At 32.4% G+C, this 20,259-nt stretch overlaps 1 long non-coding RNA gene across 1 annotated transcript in view; it reads left to right on the forward strand.

Annotated features, from left to right (window-relative positions):
- The window catches only part of LOC122791853, a 105,415-nt gene extending 86,339 nt beyond the window's left edge, over positions 1 to 19,076 (forward strand). The window contains exon 3 of the long non-coding RNA XR_006363210.1: positions 17,165 to 19,076. This is a non-coding gene — a long non-coding RNA (uncharacterized LOC122791853). The remainder of the gene's footprint in view (positions 1 to 17,164) is intronic.
- Positions 19,077 to 20,259: the final 1,183 nt, after the last annotated feature.

Raw genomic sequence — 20,259 nt, forward strand, 5'->3', positions numbered from 1 at the left:
TCTGTACATCTATGTATCCATTTTCAGAAATAACTTTACCCAACTCTAGGTTACAGAAAATAATACAAAATAAAATATTAATAAATTGGTAAGCTTTTATGTGTTATGTTTTTCTCATTCCACAGCCAAGTACATCCACCTAGCATATGTTCCTAATTTCAGTAGTGTAAGAGCAGTTCTAGAGCACTGATCTTGTTAAACCATTGACTAAACATTATCTGTCTTAAAAGGCTGATGAAAACAAACCTGGGAGACCGGTTAAAGGTCTTTAGCAACATATGACCTAAGCCCTCTAAGTTCTATTGCTAAACCACATTTGTAATGCACTGTTAGAAGGAAATATATTTCTAAGTCCACAGAATAAGAAGATCCTGCACCTGTTGCTGGTAAGCAAGATAGATATCAGTAAGTTTAGCTGGTGTGTTTGCATCTATAGGGCCATAAGATACTGCAGAACATAACTATAGACCGTTTTCTCTATTTCTGGAATTAAAGAAATTAGAGTTTTATTTTAATGGACAAAACAGTATGAGAGGCCTTTCTCTGACTCCATGCAATCCCTCTGTATACAAAGTGTAATAATGTATAATTCTTAAAGTGCAACAAGGACAATTTGTTATTAAAATCCATCACTACTGGGATTCAAAGATGGCTGCCATTCTGTAAACACTGCTGACCTGCAGCTCCTCAATAAACCTGAGAAAAATCTGTAACCTGAGTTGATACCAAGAGGTTTGAACATCAAATTAAAGTAAAAAAAGATGCATCTACACTTAATTAGTCTATAACCAGGAAAAAAAGTGGGAAAAAAGTCTTTATCTATCAGGATTCCAAGTGATTAGCTAGCTCTGAAGAGAGAAATAAACAAAGGACTATCTGCATTCTTCATTTTACCTGTCAGCTTGGGAAAAGGAAAATGTCACAAGAAGGAAAAAGCATGGAAACAACTACTACCAAAACAAAGCTGTCGGAATTACAGTCACCAGTAAAGGATGGGAGTGCGAAAAAACAAAGAATTACTAGACAGCAGGAACAAAGAATTACTAGACAGCAGGAACAACAGAAACCAGAGACTAGATCTAAAACTGATCAGCCACTGAACATGGATGATATCAAACATGCTTTATTGCCTATACAAGAAGCATTAAAGGAACTGACTACTCAAATACAAACTTTTGGAGTTTCATGTAATCAGTTGCTGCAGAGAATGGACAAAACAGAGGCTAGAATTTCAGAAACCGAGGACAAAATAGACTTGCTGGAGAAGAAAACAAAGGTACATGATGTGGAGTTACAAGCCATGCAAAGCAAACTTATTGATTTAGAAGCGAGGTCTAGGAGAAATAATATTATTATTAGAGGGATCCCTGAAAATATTCAGTATGCAGAGCTAATACCAACTATAACACAAATACTTGAAGTTTTGTTAAATGATGCTGATGGAGTGAAACAAATTGTTATTGAAATAGCACACAGAGCACTGAGAGAGGTACAAGCTTCTAATATGCCTAGATCTGTATATGCTAAGATATTGAACTTTCAAGATGTTAGCAAAATACTTTTTACTGCAAAAAAGAATGGTGGCTTTGTTATGTGGAAAAATAATAAAATATCTCTGGCTCAGGATTTACCACTGCAAGTAAGGCAAGCTAGGCAGTCTTTATCTGCATACTGTAAATTTCTGATTGACAAGCAAATTAAATTCCAGATGAAATATCCTAATGTGCTTACATTTGTGGTGGATGGGATTAAATACTCTGTTTCTACTAAAAACGAGGCAAAGGGAGTGTTTCTGAAGGTTTTTAAAGTTTTACCTGCATCAGAGGTCTGAAAGAAACTTCCATTGAGACTGGCATGCTCCTGAGGTCAGATCCAGTATCTACTATACTTCGAGGCTTAGGTAATCCTTTGTTCCCTGCTTAAGTCATTTAGGCCTCTGTAAAAGCAGTAAAACTGTTTGCGATAATCCGAGGGTCTGCTGGCCGTTTTCCAAACTTTTATGACCTCTACGAACTTTTTTCATCGAGTGGTAAACAGGAAATCTCTTGAATGCAGCTGAGAGTGTGGATTTCGATGTAACACTTCCTGGGGTCCGGCGGTCCCCGTCATGAGTATTACTGATGGTTTCCTGGTTTGAGAAGCTGAAAAGAACTGACATAATGTGTTAATGTTTTTTTTTTTTTAACAAGTAAATAACATTAGAATATGTACCTGAAGCATATAATAACATCTGTTTTTCCTGTTTCTATTTCCTTATGCTTATAGTTTTGAACCAAATTATATTTTTACAATATCTGCAGTGGGTGCAAGGTATAGCACTATATATATATGAATATAAATAGGTAAATAGTGGCTATTGGATGGTGTTAATCAGACAATTAATGTCAGTATAGTTAGGAACTAAAGCATGCAATTGCAAAACTTTGACAATTGGTAGTTGCAGGCACTGTGTATGGTACATAATTATAATATGGGATGCATTTATTTTTTTCTGTCTGTTTTTTTTTTTGTTTTCTTTTTTCTCTCTTTCTCTCTCTCTCAATAAAAGTGGTATATAAATAAAGATTGTAACAAAAGAGGTATTTGGGGTAGGTATAAGTAGCTAGTTAATATATTAAAACAATTTATTTATTTTTTCTTTAAATGGTAATATTACCTTACAATAGAGATTTGTTTAATTAATAGTTGGAACATAAGCTGTAGAGCAATAGCAGTGTTTGTTAGGGAATGTTTAGTTTAGACTTTGTAGTAGCTAAGTTAGAATATATAGGTTGTAAGTTTAGGAAATGTTTTAAGTTTTATTACATAAAGCTTTTAAATATGTTTGTGTTTTTAACCTTGTTCATGTTTTTTCACATACCAGACCTATATAAGTCCTGGTCCAGGGGTAAAGTGGGTAGGCACTGGCTGGGGACGGGATATAGGAAATGCTTCCAGATTATGTTTAGTATGCAGTTAATACATATCCATTGGATAATTTCCCTTTTATACTATTATTGGATAATTACACCTGTCAATGTGGGAATTAGACTCATGGAACGTTAAAGGGCTCCAGAACTTGAAGAAGAGGAAGCTGTTATTACACATATTGCTACAGGACAAAGCACTGTTTGCATTTTTACAAGAAACACACTTGTTAAATGATCAGTGGGATGATATTAGGAAAAAGAACTGGATTAGAGCGGTAGTGGCATCAGAAGGTAAGACAAACAGTACTGGAGTAGCTATAATTATTAAAACTCAATACAAAGACAAGATTTTAGACTCTAAAGTGGATCAAAATGGGCAATGGTGTTATGTTATTTTATCGGATAATGCGTTTGATAAACCTCTTTTACTTTTGAATATATATGCACCATGTAATGACCAACAAAGTTTCATAACATCATTATATCCAATCTTAACACAGTATGATGGTTATTATTTTATTGTGGGTGGGGATTGGAATACCTATCAAAATCCAAAGTTGGATAGGTCTTGTCCACAAAGAGCATTTAATAAGCAGGCTGGGATAGCATTAAATGACTTCAAGGAAGATTTTCAATTATATGACCCCTTTTGTTATGCACATAATATTAATAATGCAGGGCAGCCACGGTGGTGCAGTGGTTAGCATTGCCACCTCACAGCAAGAGGTTCTCCGGTTCGATCCTCGGCTTGGGTGCCTTCTGTGCGGAGTCTGCATGTCCTCCCTGTGGTCGCGTGGGTTTCCTCCGGGTGCTCCGGTTTCCTCCCACATCCCAAAGACATGCTGCAGGTGGATTGGACACTCTAAAATTGGCCCTAGGTGTGCGTGTGAGTGTGCCTTCTGTGGAAGGTTGGGCGCCGGGCTGGCAACTCGACACCGTAAAACTCCACTGCCATTCAATGTGCAGACAGGTGATCCGCTGTGGCGACCCCTAACCGGGATAAAGCCGAAAGAAGAAGAAGAATAATATTAATAATGCAATTAAGTATACCTTCTATTCACCATGCCACAAAATGTGGTCTAGGATAGATTTTTTTTTTGATGTCCAAAGTATTAATTAATTTGGAACCAGTAGTGGTTATACATACTCGATATCTATCGGATCACTCAAAAATTTCGTTAAGGTTTTCTAAAGATTTAAAAGATACAAGAATGCATGGAGGTTACAATTGGTCACTTAATCCAAATCTGTTAAATAAAAAGGATATAATAGATGGAATTGTAAAATATCTGAAAGGTTTAACAGATAGGATGAAGCTTCAGGAACATACTCCTGATATTGAATGGGCAGCAGCTAAATCTCAAATTAGAGGATTTCTTTTGCAAAAGCCTCATATTATAAGAAAAGGCAAAACATTGATATTCAAAATTAGAAACAAAAGTGAAGCTACTCGAGAAAGAACTGATTCAGAATTTTAATGCTCAAACAGAGAAGGAAATGTTGAAATGTCAAAGGGATCTCTTCTTGCTACATAATAGTAGAGTAACACTTCAGGAGCATAGGTGTTTAGTGAAATATGCCAATAATGTTCAAATACCATCAAAAGCATTGGCAAGGATTATAAATCAATCGAAAACAACTGTACATATTTCGGAAATACAATGCAATGATACAGTGTATTCTAAAACTGAGGATATTATTGATATTTTCAAAAAAATCTATACCAAGGTTTATGAGGGTCAAATTGATAGGTCTATACATAAACAGAATAAAAGATTCTTGTAAAAAATCAATTTTCCAAAATTAGAGGAGAGTCTGCAAGGTGATCTGATTAAACCTATATCTTCAGAGGAAATAGTATATGTAATTCAACATATGAAAGTACATAAGTCACCAGGTCCTGATGGTTTGACAGTTGAATTTTATAAAGAGTTTGCTGATAGTTTTGGTAAAATATTGTCTCATGTATTTAACTATATAATCAGAAATAAAATTAGTGACCCCCACCTTAATGCGTCAAAAACAATCTTTATACATAAAGCTAATTCAGACCCCCAAAGCCCAGATAATTACAGGCCAATAGCATTAATAAATGTGGATATGAAAATTCTAACTACCATTATAGCATGTAGATTAAAAAAGATTATGATCCATTTAATTTCTAAGGAACAGGCTGGATTCATGGCAACTAGACAAACTAGTGATAACACACTTACATTACATAATATGATGATGTATGCTAAACAAAACAACTCTAATATTTATGCCCTTATAATAGATGCTCAGAAAGCATTTGATAGAGTGGATATAAACTTTTTGTTTGATGTGTTGCCTTATTTCAATATGCCACAGGAATTTATTCAGATACTACAAATATTATATAGCAATCCGTATACTACGTTATATATTAATAGGAGTTATTCTAAAAGAATACAGATTAAAAATGGTACACAGCAGGGTTGCCCTTTGTCCCCCTTATTGTTTAACCTTTATTTAGAACCTCTATTTTTATATATTAAGCAAAATTTGTATCATAATGCACCAATACTTTATAGGACTAAATTAGTAATGTTGGCATTTGCTGATGATCTTATTATTTATTGTACAACCCCAATTTCTTTTTTTTTTTCAAAACAGGTTTATTGTTTTAACATATAAGAGAAATATCATAACAATTTTATACAAGTAATTAAAAATAGGTATTATTATAATATTCAACAAAACAACTAAAGTATTTACAAAGACATCCACTAGAATCAGATCAATTAATTAAACTAAAATACCGTGCTATTGAAATTAGAATTTTTTTAACAAATTTTGTAAATTATCCCATACAATATAATAAGATGTTTTTCCTAGTTGTTCTTGTCCTAATTGTGTTTATTTCCATATGGCACACTATATTCATAACATTTTTAAATTCATTGAATGAAGGAGGTGTATCTGAAATCCAATTTCTAGTTATTATTTTCCTAGCCACTGCTAGAATAGACCATAACAAGGGAAGCTTAACTTTTTTAACACTTTGAGGTACAGGTGTGTTGAATAATATAAGAGATTTAGAAATAATGAAATTATCCGTAAAAAGAGCCTGCAAAAATTCATTAATTGACTTCCAGTATTCTTTCAATTTTATACAGTCATAGAACATATGAGCCCAGTCAGCATTAATTTCTACATTACATCTCTTACATAAATTATCTTTATCATTTATTTTATTCATCATCAAAGGTGTATAAAAAGATCTATGTAAAAATTTCCATGTATAAAGTCTCCAGACAATGGAAGACGTAGTTCTATAAGCAGATTCAATATATATTGTTTATCTTGTTGATTTGGTGGGTCCCCATTAATAGAAGTGAAATAATTCCAGTATGAATCTACACTGTAAAAAGTTTCTTGTCTGATAATTTTATGTATGTATGAAAGTTTACCTTTATCAGAAACTTTATGTTGTAAATTTAATATCAAGTAATCAATCAGTGTTGGAATAGATTCTTTAACTGTTATAGACATTAGATCTATTTTATTAATGAGATGTTGTCTAAAGGTCTGAACCTCTAACCAGCAAGTTTCTCTTAGATCAAATTCTTGTTTTAAGAAATCTAGATTTTTAACTTTATTATCAGATATCAACTGATACCAGTACTTTAGATCATTATCTATAGCTAAATGAGTTCCTTCAGAAGTAGATGACAAAAGCATACCCTGAGTATACATTATAGGGAATACAATAAAATTCCATTCCCTATACTTAGGGTGCATGAATATAAAGTTACGATAGCTAATAATAATTTTTAATGGGTAACAAACCATATGTTTAGGTGTAATAGGTGAAGTACAAAATTCCTTTAGTAACCATAACATGGAGTTATTTACAATCATATTTTTATGTGTTAAGGAGATTTTCATGAAGTGCATATTAATTAGCTCTCAATAATCTTTCCATTTTGCGACATATGACTGATCTATTAATAAAGTAATAACTTTTACAATAGAATAGATAGTATATAAATTAAAGTCTGGAAAAGAAATACCCCCTTGAGACCAGCTATTAGTATGTTTCTTTAATGCAATCCTAGGTCTATTAGGTGCCCATAGGAAATTTAACATTAGTGTATTCAGTTTCTTGATAATTATTTTTGTAGGTGGAAGTATTATTGATTGTATTAAGTATAAAATCTTGGGGAATATTATCATTTTAATAATTGTAAGTCTCTCCTCCATAGTAAAAACATATTATTCCAGGTATTAAAAAGATTTTGTATATTAAGAAAACAGGTATTATAATTATTATATATAATAGATTTAATATCTTTAGATAGTATTATACCTAAATAAGTTATCTGACCTGAATTGGGTACATATTTAGTAAAATCACTAATGAGAATATTTTTTCGTGTATATATAGGTAGTATTTTAGTTTTTTCTTCATTGAATATTAAACCAGAAATACTTTTAAAATTCATCATTTTATCAAATAGAGACTGCATAGAAGAATTAGATCCTGTTGATGTAATTAGAACATCATCTGCAAAAAGTTGAATTTTGGATGTTGTATTTTCATCTATTTCAAAACCCTCTATGTCAGTACTGTTTCTGATCAAATTAGCCCAAGGCTCCATTACTAAAGTGAATAATAGTGGAGAAAGTGGACATCCTTGTTTTGTACCTTTAAGAATGGGTATTTTTGTGAAACATATGTTCCTACCTTAATATAAGCCAACGTTCCTTTGTATAAATGCTCAATTAGATTTACAAATGCATCTGAGAAGTTTGTGCACTTCAGTAAGGTAAACAGATAGTCCCAACTTACTGAATCAAATGCTGAACTTATATCAAGACTAATAAGTGTTAAATCTTTCTTTTTCCTATTTGCAAAATCAATTAATGTTAAAGTTCTTCTTATATTATCAAAAGTATTTCTATTTACAATGAAGCCTGTCTGATCTATATCTATAATGCAGAATGATTGTCTTCAATCTATCAGCAAAAATACTCATAAACATTTTATAATCAACATTAAGTAATGAGATGGGCCGATATGAAGAGCATCTAGTTGGATCTTTATTAGGTTTTAAAATTGGCGAAATAAATGAATATTGCCAAGATGGGGGGTTATTAACTCAGTTTGGGCCAAAATAAAACCTTATGTATTAATGAATATGTACTTTTAGAAAGGATTTTATATATCTCTGGTATAATACCATCATTACCCGGTGCTTTGTTTGATTTAAGCTTATTTATTTGTGTAATAACTTCTGTATATGAAATACTCTTGTCCAATAGTTTAATCTGTTGTTTATTAAGCTTTTTATTCATGTTTGTGGTTATAAACTCCTTTATTTTATCTTTAGGTTCCATGTTAATGTTATTATGGTTAATTTTGTGAAAGTGATTTCTAAATTCATCTAGTATTTCTGGTATACTAGAAACATTCTTCTTTTCCTTAGAGAAAAGATTTCTTTGATATGGTTTTGTTTATTCAACCTTTTGTTTTATTTTTAAGTCTATGTAAGTATTTGGGGCTTATTGAATAAGACAAAACTTGTATTTCTCTAAAGTTATTTTAACTTTATGAGTTAAAATTTTTGTATTTCTCATTTAGTTTGTTTATTTCTTCAATAACTTTCTTGTCCATAATATTTTCTTTATTATTATGTTTATAAGAGTCTAATTTACTTTGAATATCTAACAATTCCTTATCCCAAGATTTCCTTTTATTATTATACCATCTGATACTTTGTCCATATAGATATGATTTTAAGGCATCCCAAACATAAACAATGGAGACTTCAGGAGTATTATTTATGTCTAAAAATGTTTTACTTCTGAAAGTATATATTCTTTATAGTCTTTTAGTTGAGTTAAGTATGCTGGTATCCTTTTGATCTGAACATTATGAGTATTTTTATCATGAATTCAAAAACAATTGAATTATGATCAGATATAGGACATGAAATGATTTTGGAATTAATTAAATCTGTTACCATCTGGTTAGAAATAAAGACCCTATCTATTTTTGAATAAGTTTTGTATCTGTTAGAAAAAAAGGTGTATGGTAATGATTTTGAATCTATCTGGTTATTAATATCATTCAAATGATAAGCATTAGCAAAATCATTTAAATGTTTTGCATTAGATGTAATTCTTCTTTTCCCTATAGTGGTAGTATAACTTTCATGTAGTATACAATTAAAGTCACCAGCTAAAATAATATCTCCTATAGAGAATGATATGATCTTATCAAGATGATGTTTCACTGTATTAATACCAATTCCAGGTATCCAATATACATTAATTAAAGTGTAAGTCTTCCCATTAATTTGTATTGTAACCATACAAAACATTCCTTTGTCATCCTGATAAGACTTAATGGTTTTAGGAATGGGCATACTTTTATTCCATAAAATAGCCACTCTTTTTTCTGAGTGTGCTCTGAACTAACCAATACTGTATATTTGTTTGTGGCTAGTTTATCAATATCTTTTTCAAGAGATGGGTTTCTTGCAGGAAGACTAAGTTGGCCTTATGTAAATTAATGTATCTTATTAGGCTTGCCCTTTTACACGGATTATTCAATCCATTAATGTTTAAAGAAATTCCTTTTAAAGATGTCATTTGGCATTTTTAAAACTTAAGAATCTTATGATCAAAATAACAAATAACAAGATAAGTAATGTTACATCTCCTCCTTTAGGTGTACCTTTAAATATAGCTGTATTTATTGAATCTCTTATGGGATTTTGTATAGGATTCAATTTTGTTTGTAGTGACAATGAGTGTACAAAATATATTGTGGATGTCAAAACTATATACAAATAGCAATGAACAAGTAAAAATAATGTAAGGATTAAACCTTGCATCCAGCCTGGAGTTATAAACTCCAACTTAGAGTAGTATTTACCACTCAAGTTAACCCCTACCCTAAGCAGCAGTACCTCAGCTACCACCTTATCAATTTAATACTAGTTATATTTAACTGAGATTAACAGTTTTCAATTCAATTATCTAGCAAGACAAGACTACACATTTGGTAAAACAGCATCATATAAACTAAAATAAACTGTTTTTTTAAAAAAAACTGTTCATACTACTATATACATCTATGTAATATAAAACACTTGTATTCAAATAGCATTCAAATAATCTTGATGTTAGAAATCAAGAGGAGAGAAAAATAAGTTCTAACATTCATTTAAATCAAAAACTTTGGCTAATATGATTCAGACATTACATATATTAAGATGCATCTATTTTCTGTCATGTAAATGCAATTAACAGCTTCCAAAAAAAACCTTGAATTGCTTGTATATGAGCATTTACTCAAACTCATTATTGTCAATAGAATAAAATATTGTATTCATAGAAATTGTTATAAATCATACTGCATAGTTATGCAGATTCTCAGAAACACTTGCATTATTGTAAAAAAAAAAAAGCCATCACATCCACACATATATATATATATATATATATATATATATATATATACACATATACATAGACACACACACACACACACATATATACATATATATATATATATATATATATATATATATATATATATATACACACACATACACACACATACACACACACACATATATATATATATATATATATATATATATATATATATATATATACATACACACACAAACACACAGATATATATATATATACACATACACACACACACATACACACACACATATATATATATATATGCATACACATACACACACACACACACACACACACACACACACACACACACACATACACACACACACACACACACACACACACATACACACACACACACACACACATATATATATATATATATATATATATATATATATATATATATATATATCTGATCTCACTGAGTTGTGTCCTTGCTGAGCACAATCCTACTTGCTGTCCCTACAATAAATCTGTCTGCTTTATACAAAATAATGCACAGCAAACACATTTTAGTAACCAGATTTTACAACCATGCTATCCTACTGCTTTAAAATATATCACATGACAATTTCTTCCAGAATAGAGTTATAAAATTATTTATGCTTGTCAATCAGATGAATTAAATGAGTTATAGTAATGTATATGTTTGGAACATAAGTTTTTAACACAGATTATTATGCTGCTGTTAAGTAGATTTTCAAAAACACTTAAATAAATGTTTCATTTTCTATGCCTTCTAAAACAAGACATTTACTTACTACAAGAAACTGCATCATTTAAACTCATTATAACTGACATATTTTATGAATTATAACATAGATATTTAAGCAATTATATAAAATAACTCACATTTAGATGTTAAAGAGTTCATTTTCCTTCACATAGTCACATTTGCATCATTTCAGTTCCTGGTAGAGTGTTCTTCCTGAATCTGTGATGTGTCAGTGTGATATTTAGGTCAAAAGTTAGACTAACTGCTTTCAGCTTCTCTGTGAAAATTCTGAGAGTTGAAGCTTTTGAAGTAGCTCATGGACACTGTGCATGAGACAGCCCACATCCCAGATTGTCTCCCTTAACATTTTGGTGGGAAACTTATTAAAAACTAGTGACAAACATTCATTTAGCAGTGTAAATGCATCTAAACATGACAAAACCTTCACAATGTATTTTACAGGTTATTACAGCCTCTATGTAAGTGAAATTAAGCCCAAAATTATTAATAAGTAATAAAACTCAATATTTTGTCCCAACTCAATTTTTATGCAAATCTTATTATTTACTGTGTCTATATGATCAAAAGCATTTCTATATATTAATAAAGAATAGAAAAAGAGAGTAGAAAATAAAAGGGTGTAAGGCAGAAATAAAAAAATGTAAGAGAAAGCTATAAGAAGTATATACAATGGAATATTACTTACTGTTTATATTAATAGAGTTAAAAATAAAACATATTATTTACTATTATTTAGTTCTAATTATTATTAGTTAAAGCATGACAGATTATTTACAAACAAGCATAAGCAGTATAATCAAGAAAGTATAATTAGGAATAGCATTTGAAGAACATATAAACTTTTTACAAGGAATAAATATGTTATTATTCTATTAATCATATTTTCATTACTCTTCTCTCCCTGCCCTCCCCCACCCTTTACCCACTACATAATCTAAATAGAATGTCATTGTTTAAACAAAGAAAATAAGAAAAGGAGAAAAAAAAAAGATAAAGAAAAAAATGTATCAAATTACTGACCTTACTTCTCCTTTTCAGAAAGAGAAACAAATTGAATCATAGCTTGCCATTAAATCTTCAGATATTTTGACTGGTTATGAAACAAAACATTTCTTTGCACACAGAGAATAACTTTGATTAAATCTTTTTCAAAATATTTGTGGCTTTCTGGAAATGCAGGAACTCTATTTAAAAAGATTAATAATGAAATAAAATGAGAGAGAAAAAAACATAGAACAAATCATTTGTTTTTTAGTCTCTTCTTCTTCTCTGAAGTCTTCCACGAAGTTTCAGTTGCCAGTCTCTTTAATGAAGGACTAGCCCATTCCATTTCCTCTATTTTATCCAAAATCTTATTTTTTTTTGATAAACAGTAAAGCAGAGTCTAAGTCATCGAAAATTTTAGGACCATCAGGAAGGAAGATTTTACGCTCGGCAGGAAACAGAAGGTATGTTTTAAACTGTGCTTTTTTAAGCTCCCTTATTAGTGGCAGAAAAACTTTTCTTTTAGCTATTACCATGGAAGAATAGTCATTGTCAAAATGCACAGTTGTCTCATTAATCTTAACAGGAGCTTTAGCCCAAGCAGATTTAAGAACCATCTCTTTATCAAAAGATGATAGAAATCTAACTATAACTGATCTAGGATATTTTTTGTTAGAGTTAGTATTAGCTATAGATCTATGTGCTCTTCGATACCAAAAGAGAATGCTTCTGGTAAGTCTAAAGTTTTAGGGAGCCATGTTGTTAAAAAGAAGTAATATTGTTACCTTCAATATTTTCTGGCAGTCCAAAAATCCTAATGTTATTGCCTAGATCTATTTTCCAGGTCATCCAGCTTTGTTTGTAAATGTGTATTTTGTTTCAGCAGAAACTCAATGTTGATTTCCTCTTCTTGGATTCTATTTTCCATGTCATTCACAGCTTCTTCTATGCCTGTCATCTGGATCTTCTGTTGTTGCAGGTCTATATGTAACAAGTCTATTTGTTTTGTAGTTTTTCTATGAAGGTGTCTATTTTAGTATCCATGTTATCCATCTTAGCAGTAAGTTGCTGGATTATAATTATCAGAGACTGAAGTTCTTTCTTGATGCTGGAGTCTTGAGAATTTGTCTTACTGGAACTCATTTCAGACTGATAAACTGACAGGAAAATTTCCAAAGTGATTTCTGACAGGAATATTGTTAAGATTTCCTTTCTTTTTTAGATATAGTTCAAGAACTATATAAAACAAACATATTTAGAAAGAAAATTACTTCAAAAATTAATTTTTTAAGTAATTAATTCCTGTCAGTGTAATGAAATTGGTGGAGCTGAAGAAATCTGCTGCTATCCTGTGTTCATCATTGGCCACGCTCCTACAACAACCCCAATTTCTGATAGTGAAAAGATATTAAATGTTATAAACGAATTTTTAGAAGTCTCTAATTATAAAATTAATTTGGAGAAAACTAGTATTTTCCCGTTAAGAACCCCTAAACCTTTTTCATTAATATCCCTGGTGGGAAAGATATCATGTAAAGAAAATATCAAATACTTGGGTATTAGCTTCTCTACGGATAATAAGGACTTTTATAGTAATAATATTAAATGAGTATGGGAACTAATAGTAGCTGATTGTGGCATATGGAGGAATTTAAGATTACCGGTATTGGCAAAAGTATCAATAGTGAAAATGAATATATTACCATGAATGTTGTATATCTTTAGGTCTGCTCAAGTATCAATTACAAAGACAGTTTTTAAACAAATTCATAAAGATCTAGCTAAATTTATCTGGGAGCCAAAGAAAACTAGAATATCGTATGAGAAATTAATGACCCCGAAGAGTAGAGGAGGACTTGAGTTACCGAATTTTGAAGTATACTATTTAATTGTGAATGCCAATAGGTGTTTAAGAATTGCTAATTACGAGGTAATTAGTACAAAGTGGATACCAAATTGGGTGGTCTTGAATTACAAGCATATCCTAGATCAGAACATAAATCCTAAAGCTTTACCCTTTTTGGATAAAAGTAGTTTGATAAAGTATGGGATTATGGACCACTTAAAAATATATGTGTCATCTTTGCAAAATGTATTCCAATCAGTAGACTTGTTGCAATATATGATGGTTTTTCAGCCTTTCCATAGGAATCCCAATTTTAAACTAAATAATCAGTTGATTGATCTTAGTAAATTCCCATTAATAGTTAATTTGACTCTGATTTATGTTTTTAATAAATTTCATTTATCAAGTTAGGCAGGAATTGAATCTTCCTAAGAGTTATATGGTTGTCATGAGACAAATCAGAGAACTTGCTCTGAGTCATTTTGAAAACTTTAAACCGGTAGTTGAAATTGTGGATAAATGCTCTGAATTGTGGCAGGTTCTCCAACAGGAGGCCAAATTTATAGCAACAACAAATAAATTAATTAAAGATTTAAAATTCCAGGATAAAATTTTGTTGTCAGGGTATTGGGTAAACAAAATGACAGTAGCAGATAATCAGGTATTAAAAGCAATTGATTTAACAATAAAATCGGTCTCTTTTCAAAAGTTGATGTATACGCAGTTGATGATTTGGAATAATGCTTATTATATTCGTCTTAGGTTACATAAATTTAATCCTAGGAATTCTCCAACTTGTCCATATTGCACAAATCAAATGGCGGATCTTCTTCGTATGTTCTGGAGCTGCAAGTGTATATATAAACTTTGGAATTCTCTTAGAACACAACTACAAAAGATGGGTTATCAAAGTTCAACGTTATCATGGGAATTTATGATTCTACATGTTCCTCCAAGAGAGCTCTCTAGGTCACAAACTATAATATGTATGACTATTTTTTTGCTGATGAAGTTATATATAGCTACAAACTGGTTAGAACCAGACAAGACATCATGGGATAATTTCAAGCTTGTGGCTATAAAGCATATATTAGCACATAACTTACTCCTGAAGCAAAGTAACAAAAATATTAATAACCCGAAAATATGGGAAAAGGTTTTTAACATTATATTAGCATAATACTGTTATTAGGAATATATTAAAGTTTGGATGTATATGTGGAGGAAACAATGTTTTGAAAACATGTATGATATGTATGGACGCAAGGTACTTCTACAAATGTTTTGGCTTTGTTTTTCTTCCCTGGTGTCTTCTTTTTTGGAATAATGACGATTTTTATATGGAAGCATTTCATGTAGATATTGTATATAGTTTTGATAGTAATACTAGTGAATTATGTGTGTGATTTTATTGTATTTTGAAAATATATATAAAATAAAAATTTATTATGGAAAAAAAAAATCCATCACTTCTGTCTTAATGAATAAATTGCTCGATCAACTGAGTAATCCCATAGTGAAGCACTATTTTCATAGGTTCATAGGTTCATAGGTTCATAGGTGTTTACTAGACTAACGACCACATGGGCCTTTTTAAGCCTAGCCATGCATCCTAAATCTCTGACAAGTTCTGATACCCTTGATAATTGTAAGCAGGGTCTTGGAAGATCAAACTTTTACAAGCTAGGGCCTGGGAAATGAATCATTTACAGGTTGCCTATGTCCATTAGAGACATAGCTGCCAAACCCGGGATGAATTTCCTGTTTCCCATCCAATTGTCCTTTTTGCACTTGAATTGGATTAAGGAGGAACTCTTCTTCATGTGAATGGGGAGCCTGTTCCAGAGATGGGGTAATCTCTTGGATACATACCTGTCTGTCCAGCAGGTCCTATTTATATCACCGGCAAGGTTTAAGTCTTTAGAACAGGTAATTCTGGTGCTGTTTGTTTTGTGGATATGCAGGATGTCCATCAGAGTGGGGTTTGAGAATGTCCTGTAAGTCAGGCATAGATCTCCCCTTAAAAGCCTGTAGGAGACAGAAAACAGGGATAGAGCCTTGAGATGGTCTGCACAGGACATTATACTTAAGCCCTACATTCTTTTAGTGAGGAACCTCTGTGGACATTCCATTTGTTGGCTATGCCTGGTTAGGTACATACCAAATGTATTGCATGGGGTATTGTACTTAATGATAGGTCTGATGAATGCTGAATACAGTGAAACAATAACTTCCTTGGACTTAGATGCCATACCTTTGTTTATAAGTTGCGCAACATAGAATGATTTCTTCACTACTGTAGATACATGATGGTCAAAGGCTAGATTACTATCTGTGTGTCCCTAAGTCCCTGACTACTGGGCCATCTCTAAGGGGTGTGTTGCCAATATGATAGTTACCCGGGGTGGATAATTTCCTGAAGAAAACTATTATGCATTTCTTGGCATTTACTTTTAGTTCATGGCTCTGATCCCTCCTGGAGAACATTTGTGTCAGTGTAGAATTCAACGACAGTTCCTAATTTGTAATCATCTGCAAATTTAGTCAGCCAAAGACCACTGACATTGGCCTTGACTTCAGAGAAGTAAGTGCCAAAAAGTAGCTGTCCAAGGACTGATCCCTGAGGGTCTCCACTTGTGACTGGCCTCTTTGTAGGGGTGGACTCCCCAGTTCTAACTTCCTGGGTCCTGTCTGTGAGACAGTTGGTTATCCACCAGGTAACATACAGGTTTCTACCTAACCTCTTGAGTTCATCAGCAATGCCAGAGTGGGATATCAAATGCCTTAGCCAGGTCAGGGTAGGCAGTGTGAACCATTTTTCCCTCAAAACAGTTTTCCTGAATGCATATTTATTTATTGGTTTAACAGGTAATAAAAAGTCTCTGCCTTCCTGTTAAAAATGGAACTGTAATATTGTATAAGGTATGACTAGCAGTATACTTCAGCTAGTTGGAACTATATAACTTTTTTGCAGTTACTTTCCTTTATGCTTTCCTAGAAAGAACTACAAAAGTTTTCTCAGTAGTTATAGCAACCCCCTGTGCTTGACAATGGCTGAACTTAAGCAGTTCCTAAATGTACTAATTTAAATACAGTCACTATGAAAAGCAAGAAAATGTACTAAACTGCCCTTCACCAGATATTCATCAGTTCTTTAAAACGTTTTGTAGAGGTAGAAGAGCATGAAATTCATTCTATTTCTTGTTAATTTTGCAGGCAGATTCTGTGGAAGTATACCGCCATGCACCATCTGGTCCAGTGATGCATTTCTTACAGTGAAGTTCAGCTCAGACAATGTAAACACAGCTTCTGGATTCTTACTGAGTTACACCTGTGAGGATTACAGAAAAGACTAACTTCCTTTTCCCCAGGATGACCTTTTACAATTAGAACTAGGCTATAATGTGGCTTGCATATGTTAGAAACGTTTGCAATAGTATGCAGATATGTTATATATGTCATATATGTCTGAGCTGAAGTCATGATTCCTAATGTTCAGTTCTGCTGAATTATCATGCTGACTGGAATTCCATCAAGGACAATAACATGCTCCAGAGCAAAAGAGTGTAGTGTGCTGAGACTGATAATGTAATACAGAAAAATTTACCGCCAAATTTCAGAAACTGAAATTATGAAATTTCATCTACATTACAACATGGAAGTCTTTTGTTAATCAAACTATGAGTGAGGTTTCTAAACAGAAATGGTCATTAAAACATATGTGTGAAGGATATACAAGGTAAAATTGTTATGTTACCATCAACACAAGAGTAAGACAATATGGACTCATGTCCACGGGAAAAATATGCTGATAATCCTCGATTACCCTGAAAACAAATGCGTACAGGATGAAATAGCAGCCAGAATTTTTTAAGTCTTCATTCCACAAGGTATATTGAAGTTTTCCTACCTGTTTCCAATTTGAGATAGAGCATTTTCAGCAAAAGGCTACAGCTGTTTTTAAATTCTGGTCATATTTGCAATCAGTATTTAAGCTGTACAGTATAAACCTTGGCTCTAGGTGATTATCGCGCTTGAAGTAACACCTTGACCCCATGTGCAAAAGTGGGAAAAGTGGCTGTGGATGGATGGACAGATTCAAGTTGTACACAACAAACATGATTACTCAAATAGTTAATGTTGACCATTATTCTACATGTTCTCCGTTGTTTAAACAAAACTCCATCAATGACTATACCATTCTTTATGCAAGTGTCAGGATGCTTTGATTTGTTATATTTAAATATACTTAAATATTCAGTATATTATAGTCTGGACTGTATGCTTCTTGAATACTCTTACTGATATGCCATTAGCCAACCTTAAAACAGTAGTTTATGATTTTTTTTTTAATGTGGGTGCTATTATATTAGAAATTTGAATAAAAAAATTAAAGAAGGATAAATCACAGTGCCAAGCTGTACAGTTTATAATTTAGCACTGGTAGTTGTCCTGCTCTGACAAGATATGCTTCTCGTATGGAAAACTGATAACAGAACAAAGATCATGACCACACATTTTTTACATATGGACTAAACATATGGTACAGTACAGAGGTTCAGTGGCATACACGTACATGTATCTAAATTACTGCTGTACAAATCATAATAAAGCAAATGTCCAAACACTGCATTTTAAGGATCTCGTTTAACTCTGTGTAAAAACAGTGTGTTGCTGAGCTTCTGGATCAAAATTCTGTGACAATTATGGGCATGTTTTGTGATATGGACATAACAATGAAAAGTTTGTAATAGATCTGTGGTGAAGGCTCCATTCCCCATATTACTTTGCTGAAGAGGGAAACATCTATGTAGAGAAATGAAGAAGACTTTAGCCTAAATGGGCATTTATCCTGCAAACTTCTGACTTTAGGCATTGAAATACACCAATAGAAACATTCATTCATATCTCAGTGGTCTTCTACAGTATGACCAAATTCAGTCATATTTTGACTTGCTTTTATGTTCTTACATCCTGTTTTGCTATACAATACATTTTAGTAAGTCTTACTTTCAAGAATGGTTTTATGCTGCTTTTTCATAACTGGCGGACTGTGTTGACAAGATTTTATTTATTTTATTCTCTTCTGTTGCACAACTAAGCATTAATACTCCAATAAAGTCATTTAAGGAAGCACTTTTACCTTATGATGCATTTATATTTTCCTTGCCTAATTAAATAATTTTCCAAGACCGGTTTCATTCTTGCCAGTGCTATGAAAGCCCTAAATGCCTTTTTAAACATCAATAATGTCTTCTGCAAGATCCCCCGTGAACTATTAAACAAGTGTGTGATGCAACCATTTATAACATTTTTAATATGAAAATTGCCCTTTAATCCATGCACTCATTAGTCATCAGATTTCTGCATTCTTCTTAATTAAAAAAAAATGTACTCATCCCTGTCAGTACTGTCACACAGTAACAGAGAGGTCTATCCATGGTAAGTTAATCACTTTATATTGCGTTCTTGTAGTTTGCATTGCTTTATTGCTTTGTTCTGTGTATATATTGTAATATATGTTTTAATTGTGTTCTGTTTTCTGTTGTATATTTAAACTAGGAAAGAAACCACATTTGTCTGTCTTGCAAGTCACACAGAAACTAAATTTTCCCCACCTGGTGCTGTTGTGTTTCTAAATTCACTATCTCTTTGTCCTGCCCCTTATGCTAATTTGACCACATATTTTGTTCCCTCTCCTCTTTCTTTGGTTATTGTCAGTAAACAAAAACTCCCGATATAGATATATATATATATATATATATATATATATATATATATATATATATATATATATACATACACACACACACACACACACACACACACACACACACACTATATGTGTGTGTGTATATATAATTTTGTAAAGCCACCTCCCCCCTTCAGCTATTTAAATTAATTGGCCCTCCCACTGTATTCCATAGAGCCAGATGTAATGTCCCCACTCTGGGCCAGTAATCAAGGAGCCTGAATCCTCACCACTGGCACTGGAACAAAAATGGATACACCCTGTATTTGTAGATGCAGCTCTCTGCATCTAGCACAGTTTCCATTAATAACACACAGGTGACATGCTCACTTTGGGGGCTGGTTCCTCTCTTTCTCCCTCCAGACCCCCAATAAGACTCCCCACTGGCACAACTTTAGAGTTGAGTCTTTAGCTGGGGTTCCAAGCCTAGTCCTCCAGCACCCTCTCTGTGAAACTAGTGCCTTGTGTCCCTGCTATCAAGCAGCTGACACACACAATCTTTGCAATTTGATTTACACACACACACACACACACACACACACACACACACACACACACA

This window comes from Protopterus annectens, chromosome 17.part0 (genome assembly GCF_019279795.1).
Source record: "Protopterus annectens isolate FY-2018-M chromosome 17.part0, PAN1.0, whole genome shotgun sequence".
Classification (NCBI taxonomy): Eukaryota; Metazoa; Chordata; order Ceratodontiformes; family Protopteridae; genus Protopterus; species Protopterus annectens.